A 13,708-nucleotide genomic window follows, 5' to 3' on the forward strand; every position below is an offset into this window, starting at 1 on the left:
CTGAACCCGGCTGTGGCTGGGGAGGGCGGGGTATAAATAATAATTATTATTATTAGGAAGAATTTTCTGACAGTGAGAGCTGTTTGGCAATGGAACAGTCCCCCTCAGGTGGTCTCTCCTTCCTTGGAGGTTTTCAAGGAGAGGCTGGAGGGCCATCTGTCAGGGATGCTTGAGCCGAGATTCCTGCATTGCGGGGGTCAGACTGGATGACCCTCGGGGTCCCTTCCAACTCTAGGAGTCTATGAATCAGGAGCCGAATGCAACAGTCTGGGCACCCTCCAGTCTGGGCACCTCCAACGCAACCATGGGAAGGACTCTGGAAATGGGTACCCCCCCACACAATGGTTGTGGTCTGCCCTCTGCCTGGGAATGCCAAAGGGCCAAAAGTGTGCGACCCCTTTGGTGCCCAACCCCCTGCCATAAAGGAATTGCAGCTAAAGGGATGTAATGCGCTGCAAGTGAGTCAAGTCACAAGGGGAAAACGGAATCAGCCCTTCCCAGGCGGAAGACGACACCCCCCCCCCCCCTGGCCCCCTGCCAGGCTAGGAACAAGATCTGACCCACATCCGAACCACAGTGGCACTCAATGCCCCCTGCAAGTGGGCAGGGATTGCTGCGGAAGAATCAGAGCAGCCTCCCTTGGCTCTTTCACACACCCAGATTCACATGCCAGCTCCTGCCAGCCCCCAGGGTGCCCACAAAGGCTCAGGGCACCCAGCCCTCCCTGCCCCTCTGCTCTCGGTGTGGGGCTAATCTGGCTATGGGGAGCAGTGGCTCCGGATGACCTTCACTGCAGCATCTTTTTTTTGGGGGGGGGGTGTATAATATTTTGTTTTATTTCAACCTTAAAAGTTACGTTTCGCCACCCATCGTTATCCCAAATTCCACAATACTAATTAATTCCTGCTCGCCCACCAGCGATGTTTGCAATAAACATTTCGGACAACTGCATCTTGCAATTCCACCAAATCCATCTTCATCCTCTCTAACAGGTTTATTAATATGTTCTTGCTATTTTTCTCCCCTTAAACTTCGAACCCCGCTGCGTACTTCGCATTTGGAAAGTAACTTCGTAAACAGACTACAGATGTTTCTTATGAGAGCTGCCAGTTTTGCCATCTCTGCTAATTCCACACTCCAGGAAACATCTGTCCCCAGACTGTTTTGGGCCCTGCCCCCTTGGTCCCGTAAACTCCTCCCCCTGTGCCCCCCCCACCCCATAAGAAGCATTATTCAGAACGGCAGACCCAACCAGGGTAGACAAAAACCCAATGCAAACAGCAGCAATTTATTGCACATCTATTGAAAATCAATCAATACGCTCCCCCAAACTGATGATCTTTTCAAAGCCCAATACACACTTACCCCTCCAGTGACCCCCCTGCCATCCCCTCGCCTCTTAGAACCGCCCCCCCCAGGTAATCCCAGCACCCACTTTGGAAACCACTGGTCTAAAGGCCCAAGAAAAGGGAAGATTTGGCCCCCAATGGGACCCCCTCCTGCAACAAGGAGTAAAGGTAAAGGGACCCCTGACCATTAGGTCCAGTCACGGCCGACTCTGGGGTTGTGGCGCTCATCTCGCTTTACTGGCCGAGGGAGCCGGCGTACAGCTTCTGGGTCATGTGGCCAGCATGACAAAGCCGCTTCTGGCGAACCAGAGCAGCGCACAGAAACGCTGTTTACCTTCCCGCTGGAGCGGTACCTATTGATCTACTTGCGCTGGTATGCTTTCAAACTGCTAGGTTGGCAGGAGCAGGGACCGAGCAACGGGAGCTCACCCCGATGCAGGGATTCGAACCGCCGACCTTCTGATCGGCAAGTCCTAGGGGCAGTGGTTTAACCCACATCGCCAGCTGCGTCACTTGCCAGGGGACATCTTCCCAAATCAGATGCAAAGAGGACACTGCACACACACACACACACACACACACACACACACACACACACGGAAACGCAGCTTTCTGGGAAAGAGCAACAGATCTGGGGTTCAGTTTCCTTCAGCTCTCAAAACAGTCAGGTTGGGATCTCCCCTGAGCATCACAGAGACCCGGTCTAAGAGGAAGCCCCTTACCCAAGAAGGAGCCATCAGAACAGCCTGTGCCAAGCCCCCCCCCCCCCCATGGGAAAGGGTCCTAGCACAGGGCCAGGGCTCCTGCTGCCTTGCCAGCAAAATAAAGTCCCGGGTTCAAGTTACACTGCCGGCATCTCCAAGGAGGGCTTGGAAAAACTGCCTGCCTGAGAGCCATCGCTGCCGTCGAATGTAGACAGACTGGTAGTCTGACTCTGGATAAATCAGATTCCTGGGTGCTGGAAGCCTCCCCACTCAACGGCCCCCTGGCAAACAGGTTTGGGTCCCATCGCGAGCTCTGAGCATCTCACCTCCCTGCGGCCCCAAGATGTGCTCTCCTGACTCTGCAAGGACGCTCTCGTCTTCGCCACAGCCTCCAGGGCAAAGGACCCCCTTCCTTGGCACCGCAGCTCTGCCAAGCGGCAAAGCCTCAAGGAGTTGCAAGGAGGGGAGGGGGTGTGTGACACACGCACGAGGAAAAGGAGCCTTTTTGCACGACTCCCTCCCACGCAGAAGGCAGAGCTGCCAATCAGCCAGGTCTGCGAGGGGAGGGGGGCAGGCAAGGATGGAGAGCCCAAAGAGGAGCTCTCCGTCTCAGGAGGTGTTCGCCAGGTGATTGAAAGCTCTCCCCCCACTTTGCCACATGGCAGCCCTACTCATGGAGAGGGGGTCCTCTATCAAGGCTGGTCACCCACCCCACACCCCTTGGCACAGCCCTGCTAAGCTCATGTGGCGAGAGGACTCAGCCTCACCCAACTGGGCACAGGAGTGCCACAGCCAGAGGCAAAACTGGGCAAGGCTCAAATGCCAGGGAGAGCCTCTAGTCAGGGCCAGACCTGGGGGGTGGGGGGGGTCTACATGGTCTTTGGCGCCCCTTCCAACTCAACATTCCCACGCCTGAGTTAAGTCAGGCATTGATGGCACCCTGAGTTATGCGTCTTGAATCTGCTGCCAGTTCAACAAGTGCAGTCAGTGGCCCACCAGTTATGGAGTCTCGGGGGACAACAAAACCAGCCCCGATTTCAGGCCCTCCAACACACAAGTCCAGAAAACAGACCTGCCTCCCAAGGCTTAAAGCAGGATCATGCTCTCAAACCTGAGAATCAGAAGGGACCCCCGAGGGTCCTCTAGACCAACCCCCTGCAAGGCAGAAATCTCAGCTAAAGCATCCATGGCAGGCGGCCATCCGACCTCTCTTCAAAAACCTCCACCACCTCCCGGTGCCACTGCCCAACAGCTCCCACTCTCACAAGGCTCTTCCTGAGGTGGAGTGGGAATCAACCTTTCTTGTCACTTGAAGCCGTGGGTTCGAGTCCTACCCTCCGGAGCAAGACCCAGACCAATGGATTCAAGAAAGGAGATTCCCACGCAGGAAGAACTTTGGGGCAGCAGGAGGTTCATCCAGTCTCCACATACAGACAAGTGCCAGGCGAAATGGCCGCCTGGAAAGTCGGGGCCACTGAAAGAGCTCATTTATTATAAATAATAAAATTTTATTTACAGTGGTACCTCAGGTTGAGTACTTAATTCGTTCCGGAGGTCCGTTCTTAACCTGAAACTGTTCTTAACCTGAAGCACCACTTTAGCTAATGGGGCCTCCCGCTGTTGCCGCGCCGCTGGAGCACAATTTCTGTTCTCATCCTGAAGCAAAGTTCTTAACCTGAGGTACTATTTCTGGGTTAGCAGAGTCTGTAACCTGAAGCGTCTATAACCTGAAGCGTCTGTAACCCGAGGTACCACTGTATATCCCGCCCTCCCTAGCCGAAGCTGGGCTCAGAGCAGCTAACAACAATAAAAGCAAAACAGTTTACAATCAATTAATTGAAATGCATTCTAAAATGAACTCATTCTATTTATTTATTTATGTTTGTTATTGCATTTATATTCCACTTTTCATGGGGCACATACTTCTCCCCCTCCCCATTTTGACCTTACAACCCTGCAGAGTAGGCGAGTCTGAAAGGCAGGGAGTGACCCAGAGATCACCCAGTGAGTTTCAGGGGAACTCTGGTCTCTCCCAAGTCCTAGTCCAGCACTCTAACCACTAGCCCACCCCACCCCACAACGCAGGGGCCAACACTTTAGGCACCCCGCTGAACTTTCAAGAGTTCAAGAGCCAACGGCTGAACTTATTTCTTTTAGTATTTCGTCCGCCTCCTAGTGCTTTGCTTCCAGGGCTGTTTACATTTAGAAAAAACAATAGCGCAAACCAGAATTATAATTAAAAAACCATAGCAGCCGCCAAAGTCACTTATGCCTTAAATAGCCCAGCAGAGTAAAAATGTCTTTCTCTGCCTGCTGCCAGGAAAACAGCCTGGCTGTGGCTGCAGGATCCCACCAGCGAAAGGACCCTTCCCCCTCCTTGCAGGGCAGGGGCACCCAAAGGGCAGCTTGCGGGCAGAGCCTTGGCATAGGGGCAGGCCCACAGGGGCAAGACAGGGCAGCTGGCACGATGCCTGCTGTACTCAGGGCAGATCTCCCGCTTTTCTGTTCAGACCATGAGCTGCAATTCCTGCATTGCAAAGGCTCGGAGCGGATGGCCTTTGGGATTCCTTCCCCCTCTGCAATTCTAGGAGATCCCATCCAAATTGTGTGCAAGAGAATACAAGAAAACGCATCAAATGCAAAATGTGTTCTGTCTTATCGCCGTTTCCAACCTCCTTCAAACATGTGCAGAGCAGCAGCCTGGGGAAGCTCTCGAACCCAGAGCAAGAACCAGGGCGAGGAGAACAGGGTAGATGTCAGGGAAGGGAAAGCGCAGGTGAAGGGAAAGTTCTCCATTGCAGAGAAGAATGGCAAAGAGGTTAAAAAGGAAAAGGGACCCCTGACCGTTATGTCCAATCGTGGCCGACTCTGGGGTTGCGGCGCTCATCTTGCTTTATGGGTCGAGGGAGCCAGCGTACAGCTTCCGGGTCATGTGGCCAGCATGACTAAGCCGCTTCTGGCGAACCAGAGCAGCGCACGGAAACGCTGTTTACCTTCCCACCGGAGTGGTACCTATTTATCTACTTGCACTTTGACGTGCTTTCGAACTGCTAGGTTGGCAGGAGCTGGGACCGAGCAACAGGAGCTCACCCCGTCGCGGGGATTCGAACCGCTGACCTTCTGATCGGCAAGTCTTAGGCTCTGTGGTTTAACCCACAGGACCACCCGCGTCCTGGCAAAAGGTTGGGTCTGCCTTAAAGGAGGGCGTGTTTCTCTATCCAGGGAAAAGCTTCCCTGGGCCAGAGCACACAGAGAGATAAAGACACACACACACATTACGTAATATTCTATCGTGTGCACAGGACGGAAACAGTAAACAGTGGAGTCCAAAAACCAAGAGATGCCACAGGAAAACCCAAATAAGAACAGGAAAGCTGAACGCAGGATCCGTGCTCAAGAGTCCTCTCCCCTCCTGGGGTTTCCAGAAACTCAAGCAGAACCACCCAACCCAAAGGTGCCTCACCTCACCCTGCGCCAAGCAAAGTGCCCACAGGCTAAATGCACCCACTTTCGCCTGCCAGCGCCTGGGAATCCCCAGCGGGGAAAGGATGGCTTGTTGCGCTGACGCCCTGTAAGGAGGACTGCCCCCCTTGGTGGCATCTGGAAACAGGACTGGATGGGCCCCCTTGGGGCTGGCGCATCTGATGTTCTTGGTGTTCATGAAGGGGGCGGCGCCAAGCGCATGCCAGGAGGTGCCTTTAAGGACACCGGAAAAGCCACAGCGGCTCAGCCCCCTGCAGGCGGCGATTTCAGGGAGCCAGACACACAGGGGCCCCCTGAAATCAGCCGTGCCCAAGCAAGCGCCCTTCAGATAAAAAGAAGTGCTCCTTCACGCAGAGTTAAACTCTGGAACTCCTTCCCACAGGAGCCAACAACAGCTGCCAACCTAGGACTGGGCCAATTCACAGAGGAGATGGGCAGGAATGGCACTGCTCTGGGTACCAGCTGCTTGAAACTGCGAGAGGGGAGGTTTCAGCTGGGGCTGAAGGGGTTGCGGGGCACCCAGTTGGGCAGGGCTGTGCAGAGGGTCCCAAGACCCTCCTAGAATCATTCCCCCGCCCCTTGCAGGCATCCTCAGACCAGAGCTCTGGGCTGCTGCTGCTGCCAACGTGCCACCCCAAGGGAGCTCCCTCTGGCAACTAGCCCTCCCCGCCTGCTGATGCCGTTCCCCCACAGTGGCAGACTTTGGGCTTAAAAATTTCAGTGTTAGAAATTAGCCAGGCGCGTTTTGCTACCAGTGCGGGTCGAATGGTGACTATGTGGAGATCTCTGGTTGTGAAAACCTCTGCCTTCCATTTCCACTCTGTGTGCTTCTCCTTCTTGCATCCTGGGACAAGTGAACTGCTGTAAGAGCAGCCCAGCGATGTCGCTGAGAGCATAGAATTGTAGAAGCGTAGCTTTGGGAGGGGTCCCCAGAGGCATCTAGTCCAGCCCCCTGGTGAACAGACACTCTGTTGTGGTTACCGTAACCTAGATTTAAGGTGCCGCTTAGTTTACACACCTGAGTTTCTAACACTGCACCCTGTGCAAATCCTCTCCTGCCCCCCCTTGCCCATCCTCTCCTGCCCCCCCCTTGCAGTGCCCTCTTGGCCCGGTGCCCAGTGTGGGCAAACCAGTCGTGCTCCCCTAAATCCGCCTCTGCCTCCCCACTGAGCCAAGAGGAGTGACTTGCCCAAGGCCAGTGAGGGAGAGGGAAGGAATCAGCGCCACCCACAGGGCACAGGCACGCAGAATTGCCCCGCTATCACTCTTGACAGACAGCCGTCAATCCATAGCCAGGAGCAAGAAGAACCTGGGCGTCTTCCAAAGTCTGCCAGCTCCAAAGTCTTGGAGAAACACCCGTCCCAGCAGCCCAACAGGCGTGGGTCGCCTTCGGGGAGAGGAAGCTCTCCTGTGCACCCTGCTCTCCTGTGCACCAGGGGGCAAACGCAGCAAGAGCGACGGCGTGGCCTAGCAGTTAGAGTGTCGGACAAGGCTCAGCCGTGAAACTCACTGGGTGTCCTGGGGCCAGTCGCTGCCCCTCAGCCTAACAGGGTTATTGGGAGGGTACAGGGCAGGGGGGAAGAACCCCCGAGGTCACCTTGAGCTCCCTAGAGGGAGAAAGGTGGGGTACAGAGACCACAAATAAATAAGCACCCCCCGACAGACACAAGATGCCAGCAGAGTCTCTGTCTCCCAGAGGAATGGAGCAAGCTGCGGGATGGATGTTCAAAACCCAGCACTCTGGGCCACCTGCACTGACTGGCAGCAGCAGATCTCTGGGGTTTCAAGTAGGGAATCTCAGACCCTCCAAGTGCCCCAAATTTTCCAGGGACATCCTTGATTTAGAGAAGCTGTCCCAGTTTCTGAGTGATCCTGGAATGTCCTGCTTTTCCTTAGGACGTCCCTATTTTCATTGGAGAAATGGTGGAAGGTATGGAGTTATCTGACCCCCGAGCCGTCTGAATGTTAGAAGCTGCCCAGAGTGGCTGCAGCAACCCAGTCTGATGTGTGGGGTATAAATAGTAAAATCATCATTACTGAATCCTTATTTTCATTGGAGGAATGTTGGGGGGTATGGAATCTATTCCAGCCCCGTAAGTGGAAAACCACTTCTCAGGCCACATTTGCTGCAGCCAGAGGGACCGATAAATCGCTGCCTTGCAAGCAGGTTCAATCCTGAGCATTTATTGGCAGGTGTGGGAGAGACCCTGAAACCTGGAGAGAGCTTCTGCCGGCCAGTGCAGACAATATGGAGCTAGATGCAGCCTTCCGGTGAAGAGCGAAGGAGTCCCGGCCAGGCAGCACACAGACCCCCAGCTCCTGGTCAGCCTGAGAGGGCGGGGCCACCTCTGCCGTCCAGATAATGGATTTGCTGCAGCGTCTTAATGTGGTGAGCCACCCGTGGGTGCCTTGGCAGGAAGGCGGCATGCAAGTCCAGTATAAACATGCAAAGAGAAACAAATGCACTTAACGGGGCTGCACCGCCGATAAGAAAACCCCCGCATGTTCCCAACGTGCGCCTGGCCACACTCAGCCAACTCGTCCTGCCACCAGAAGGGACACGCAAGGACTTCCACCTGCCCAAGGGGATTCCGCACCCCCCCCAAAAAAACTGATTGGGGGAACCCCCAGAACAGCATGCAGGGGGAGGGAAGATGGGGGCATATTTCCGTCCAGCTGAAAAACAGGCCCTGACGGAACAACTGAACACAGCGCCTCAGTGAATTCCTCCCTTAATGTAGATTTGAATTAGTTGCTATAAAGTGGAGGGGGGATCAAATATACTCCTAAACAAAGACTGCCACCTTCTTGCCAGACTCTGCGACCTGGACAGCATCTCCTGTACAGGTGAGAATCACACAAGCAAGTAGAACCCCCATAAAAGACGCTTGGGCCCCCCTAAATCTGTTGTGGTAATGGGAACTGGGGTGCAGGTTGTGCACCCTCTTTTCACATCCAATATGAGGCTGCATTTTAATGTTTCAATGTTGTATTTTAATCTTGTTTTTAAGTTGTATTTCAATCAACTTGTTTTTATTATTGGTTGTTAGCCGCCCTGAGCCCGGTCTTGGCTGGGGAGGGCGGGGTATAAATAAAATTTATTGTTATTATTATTATTATTATTATTATTCGTAACCTGCGGCCCCCACGGGTCCAGATGGAGAGCAGAGAGCATCCGAAGCCAGTCAGGATGCAGGTGCCCTCAGGCGACCTCCCTGCCTGCCCTCAGCAGCCCCCCGGTCCCCCCCCCCATGCTATCTCATCAGGGGATTCCCTTTGGGAAGCCCTGCCCAGGACAGGGCTGCCGCTCTGGATTAGGAGAATTACAAGGCAGCCGCCTCCTTCGCAGGTGGAGGGGTCAGGAGGCCCCCGCCGGGGGTCGCAACCTGTCTGCCCTCCCGGCTCCCAAAGGCACTGCCCCCCCCACAGCATCCTTGGACAGCGGCTGACAAGAGCTGGAGGCCCCGTGTGTGCGGCGCAAAGCAAGGCAGCCCCGGAGAACTCTGCACGCTCCCAGGAAACGCCTGCCCTCCCCTGGAGCAAAAGAGGAGATTCGCTATCAAAATAAGCACTGACTGTAAATGTTAGGAGGATGGATTTGGCGTGGGGGGGAGAGAGAAGTGGTTCCCACCCTCCAAAGGAAGTTTGCGAGGCAGGAGCAGGGGAAAAAGAGAGATGGGATCCTGCCAACTTTCTAAAGGCAAACATTCCTTTGTGCGCCTCCTGCCCCCCCTCCCCATTTCTCATGACAATCAAAGTTTGGCTCCCTCCGAGGAGAAATTTATAAGAGATTATCCCAGCCTAGAGGCAGCCTTACCCGGAATCTAATCCTGCTACCCCAAGAGCGGAGGGGGGGGGCTCCTGGAAAGCCGCCCCCTCCCCTGCAAGTTACCCCAGGCCTCCATTAGCCCCTCAAATGTTTTTAGACATCTAATTGGAAGGAGAAAGAGCCCCTGCCAACATGTTTCCAGCTGACTCAGCAGGCGAGGGGTTAGGGAGAGCGGACCCCCCCCCAAATCTCCAGCGCACAAAAGGTCGCCCCCTCCCCTTATTGTCAAGACCTTTTCAAAGCCGCTGGGCTGAAGAATCGGCTCTGGGGTTGAGGAGGAGAGAGAGAGAGGAGAAGAGAAATCTTGCTCCCCTCCCTCCAGAGACAGGGGGGGGGTGCCAAGGAAGGTGGGCAGGCAGGTGGGATGGCACAAGGGGGGGCGTTGAGGGTGCGCCAATGTCCTGCCCACCTGGCCCCATTCAGTGCCCACCCTCCTCGGCTCCCGCCAAGAAGGGAGCCAACTCCTAGCTGCCCGTTCCCTGAGCCCCACAGAAAAGCCCAGCCTGGCACAGGGAGGGGCACCCCAATCTCTCCCCCCTCGCCCAAAAAGGGATCACAGGGGTCACCAAAAAGTTTGGCAAGCGTTTAAATAAAGGTGCCCAAGGGCGGACAGGGAGATTGGCATCCTTTTGAGGCTGGGAGGGGGGCATTCCTGATCCTGGCAGCAGGACCCCCCCCAAAGGGGGGTTCTGGAGTTTGGCAGGGGGCAGAGATGTCACAGGGTGGGGGGTGAGGGTCGGGGCATCAGGGTGACCCTGGCAGGGGCTGCCCTTGACCTGTCTCTTGCCACAGGGCACCCAGATTTTGGGGGGGTCTCTCTTGCACTTCCTGGGCCTGCAGGGGGCATTGGAGGCCCCACCTTCGCAACTGCAGGGCTGTGCCCATCTCCCCCCCCCCGCCAACCACTGGTGGGGGGGGCAACAGCAGCACGCAAAGCCCCCCCCCCTTCCAAAAGAGCAGGAGGGAGAGAAGGAGGCGGAGCTGGGAGGCTGGCACCGTGCCAGGCGGGCGAAGCCATCCCCGCACGCAACGGAGGGGGGCACAGCCTGGGGGGGGGGCTGTTGCACGGAGCGTGGGGTGGGTGGGGGAAATCCAGACCCGGGGGGGGCCTTCCTGTATCGGATCTGGCATGCTAGGGAGGGGTGGGGAGCTCAGCAGCAGCAGCCCCCCCCCATGTTCGCCCTTCACCAGCCGCAGTGCAAAGCCTTCAAGGACACAGCTGCGCCCGCCGCCCCCCCCCCCCCAGCTCCGGGCAGAGAAGGGTGACAGGCAGCGCCTCGCCCCCCCCCCCCGCAGGGAAGCCTCCGGCCAAGCTCCCCCCCCCCACTCCGCGACCGAAACCGGGAGGGGGGGTGCAGGGAAACAGGCGCCCGCTCGCCCTGCATCATTTCCGCTGCCCCCCCCCCTGCCAAAACTAGGCGGGGGAGGAGGGAGGGGGGAAATGCACCAGCCTCCCTTCTCCAACCCCCCCCCCGCCGGGCCAAGCTACAGGTGTGCGGGGGGGCGAGAGTTAGGCTCCCCCCCGCCGCCCCTCCTAAGCAGAACCCCCCCAGATCCCCCTCGTCGCCTCTCCTGCCCCCCCAATAGAGGAAAGGAAAGAGGGGCGCCCCCCCCCCCAGGGTCATGCCAGGCTGCCATGTTTGCCGCCCGCTTGGCAGGAGAACGTCAAACCCGGGAAGCGGAGGCGATCTGGGGGAACCCCCGGGTCTCCCCCACGCGTGGCTCGGGGTGGGGGGGGTGGGGGGGGGGCTCCCATCTTTGCAAACCTCCCCCCCCCCAATAGAGCAGACGCGGGTCAGACACGTCTGCAGAAATGGGGGGAAATTAATAAATAATCACAGCCGACCCCCCCTCCCTCCTCCCTCTCGCCCGGGCACACCGCACGGCGCACGCGCGCACACGAACACAGGCGAGGAGGGGGGGGCGCCTCGCCGCACTCTGCCTCCTCTCCCCCCCCCCCCCGAGCAAGATACCTTCCTGTCCCTCCTCCTCCCTGCCAGATACGTGAAGTTCAAGTTCAACCCAATGGGCAGAATCTCGGGGGAGGGGGTGATGGGTGGAAAACCGGGGGGGGGGGGGCGCACACACCGGGCAGCCTTGCCAGTCCCCGTGCCAACCCCTTTGAACTTGAAGAGTGCGGGGGGGGGAGAGAGGTGGAGGCGCTGCCAACCCCCCCTCCCCTCCCTCCTTCCAACCCATCCCAGCAAGTGGCGGGCGGGGGGGGGGGAAGCCTCCCATTTCCGTGCAATGCAACCCAATGCAACAAGCGGGGGGGGGGGGCAGAGTTGCTGCTGCTGCAATTTGGGCACCTTGCAAAATGCAAGCCGAGAAAGGCGGCCGGGGGGGGGGGCTCTACCCGCTTCCCTGCAGCAGCAGCATGTCAAAGCAGCGCCCCCCCAAAAAAAAGAGGGGCATCGAGGACTCCCCCCCCTGCCCCCCCATGCAAACTGTCAGCTGCTGCTGCACCCCCCCCCCCGGGGAGGGGGATCCCCTCCTCTTCCTCCTCCTCCTCCTGCCCCCCCCCTCTTTTTCTACCTTGCTCCCCGGCGCTGGTCTTGCAGCTGCTGCTGCTTCCTTCCCGGGGGGGCTCCTCGTCCGCCTCCTTCCTCCGCGCTGCCGCCGCTCGCCTTGCCCTGCCCGGGGAGGAGGAGGAGGAGGAGGAGGAGGCCTCGCCCGCCGCCGCCGCCGCCGCCGCCACTGCAGCACCGAAGCCGCTCGGCTCGGCTCGGGCGCGATCGGAGCGCAGTGCCCGCCTCTCGCCCACAGGGGGCGCCAGAGAGGGAGGCAGAGAGAGAGAGCGCCGCCCGCGCCCGGCGGGTCCTAGAGCCCCGCCGCTTCTCCCCTCGGGTCCCGCCTGGCCAGAGCTGTCAACGTATTTGAAAAGAAGGGTAAAAGAAGAGGTAAAGTCAGTTGTGTGATTAAATGGGCACAAAGTTAAATGTTAGTATTTTTGTATGTTTTAATTTTGTATTGTTGTGTTTTATATTTCTCTTGTGTTTTTTATTGTTCTTTGCTCTGGTATTTTCTTATTGTTAAAAACTTAATAAAATATTATTATAAAAAAAAATGGGCACAAGATGTAGGTCACAACATTATGATGGAAGGTTGAGAAAAATGATGGAAAACTGACTTAAAATTTACAGATAGTAAATAACGCTAGTAGGGTTTAAAAGAACTCTGTGAGAAAAGTAAGTCTATTGTCAAAAGGAAAAGGATGGAGAGGAATGAAACAATGTCAATAGATAGTAGGAGATGCGAAAATATGTGTAAGTTGGATAACGAAAGATTTGCGAAGAGGTCGAAGGAAGTCTTAAGAATGAATTTGTAAAATAGTAAGAAACTGTTTGTTTTATTTCGTCTGTTTATTTTGAAATAAAAAAATTATGTTGCAAAAAAAAAAAAAAGGCAAGTAATTTGCGCCCCCTAACCCCTAACCTGCCGCCGCTGCCAGCTTCTTCTTGCTGCTGCCTGGGCTGGGGTATTTACGGTAAGGTAGCCACGGCGGCGGCGGCGGCGGGTCTGTGTCAGGTGATCTGAGGCGAGTTGCCGCCGGCGCTGCCGCCCAAACGACGCCGCTTGCCCAGAGGAGGAGGAGGGCAGAGAGGCGAGGAAAATGCAACATGGCCCAGCAGCTGCAGCAGCGGCGGTGGGGCTGTGAGGAGGGGCTGCCTGGCGCGCCCTCCACGGCCCTGACGTGCGGGAACCGCGGCGAGCGCTGAGAGCCGCTGCCAGCTTGTCGGTTCCGAGAGACATGGGGCTCTGCTACAGCCTGTGCCCAAGGCTCTTCGGCGACTCCAGAGGCGGCGAGTGCGCCCCCCCAGATGTTGCGCCCGGTGCGGCCAGCCCCCCCTGCACCCCCCACGCTATGCCACTGAAGGAGAATTACATGAAGATGATGTACAGATGGTACACGACACCAGTGCAGTTAGGGAAAATGTACAAATATATGTTGGAAGTGTAAGGAAAAGGAAGGGACATTTTATCATATGGTGGGATTGTAAGGTAATTTTAAACATTTGGGAAATGATATACAACGAATTGAAGAAAATGTTCCATTTAACATTTGTTAAAAAACATGGAGCATTTTTGTTGGGGATTTTGGGGAAAGACCTGCCCAAAAAGTTGAAAAACATCTTCATGTATGTGACAACGGCCGCGAGAGTTCTGGTAGCACAAGGATGGAAGACTGAAGAAATCCCAACTAAGGAATCATGGCAAGAAAAACTGGTGGACTATGCAGAACTGGCAAAACTGACATATAAGCTACGGGACAAGGATAACTGTGACTTTAAGGATGAATGGGAACCCTTTACAAAGTATCTGAAGATGCAACAAAGCGAACT

At 56.3% G+C, this 13,708-nt stretch overlaps 1 protein-coding gene across 6 annotated transcripts in view; it reads right to left on the reverse strand.

Moving 5' to 3' along the window:
* DNMT3A (DNA methyltransferase 3 alpha) overlaps positions 1 to 12,060 on the reverse strand; it is an 84,413-nt gene extending 72,353 nt beyond the window's left edge. For 3 of the 6 annotated variants that reach the window (XM_077926703.1, XM_077926702.1, XM_028725319.2), the window contains exon 1: positions 11,901 to 12,060. The gene's annotated coding sequence lies outside the window, so the exon portion shown is untranslated. The remainder of the gene's footprint in view (positions 1 to 11,900) is intronic. The other 3 variants (XM_028725320.2, XM_077926704.1, XM_077926701.1) reach the window with 1 other exon arrangement.
* Between the last annotated feature and the right edge of the window lie 1,648 nt (positions 12,061 to 13,708).

Source organism: Podarcis muralis, chromosome 3, assembly GCF_964188315.1.
Source record: "Podarcis muralis chromosome 3, rPodMur119.hap1.1, whole genome shotgun sequence".
Taxonomy (NCBI): domain Eukaryota; kingdom Metazoa; phylum Chordata; class Lepidosauria; order Squamata; family Lacertidae; genus Podarcis; species Podarcis muralis.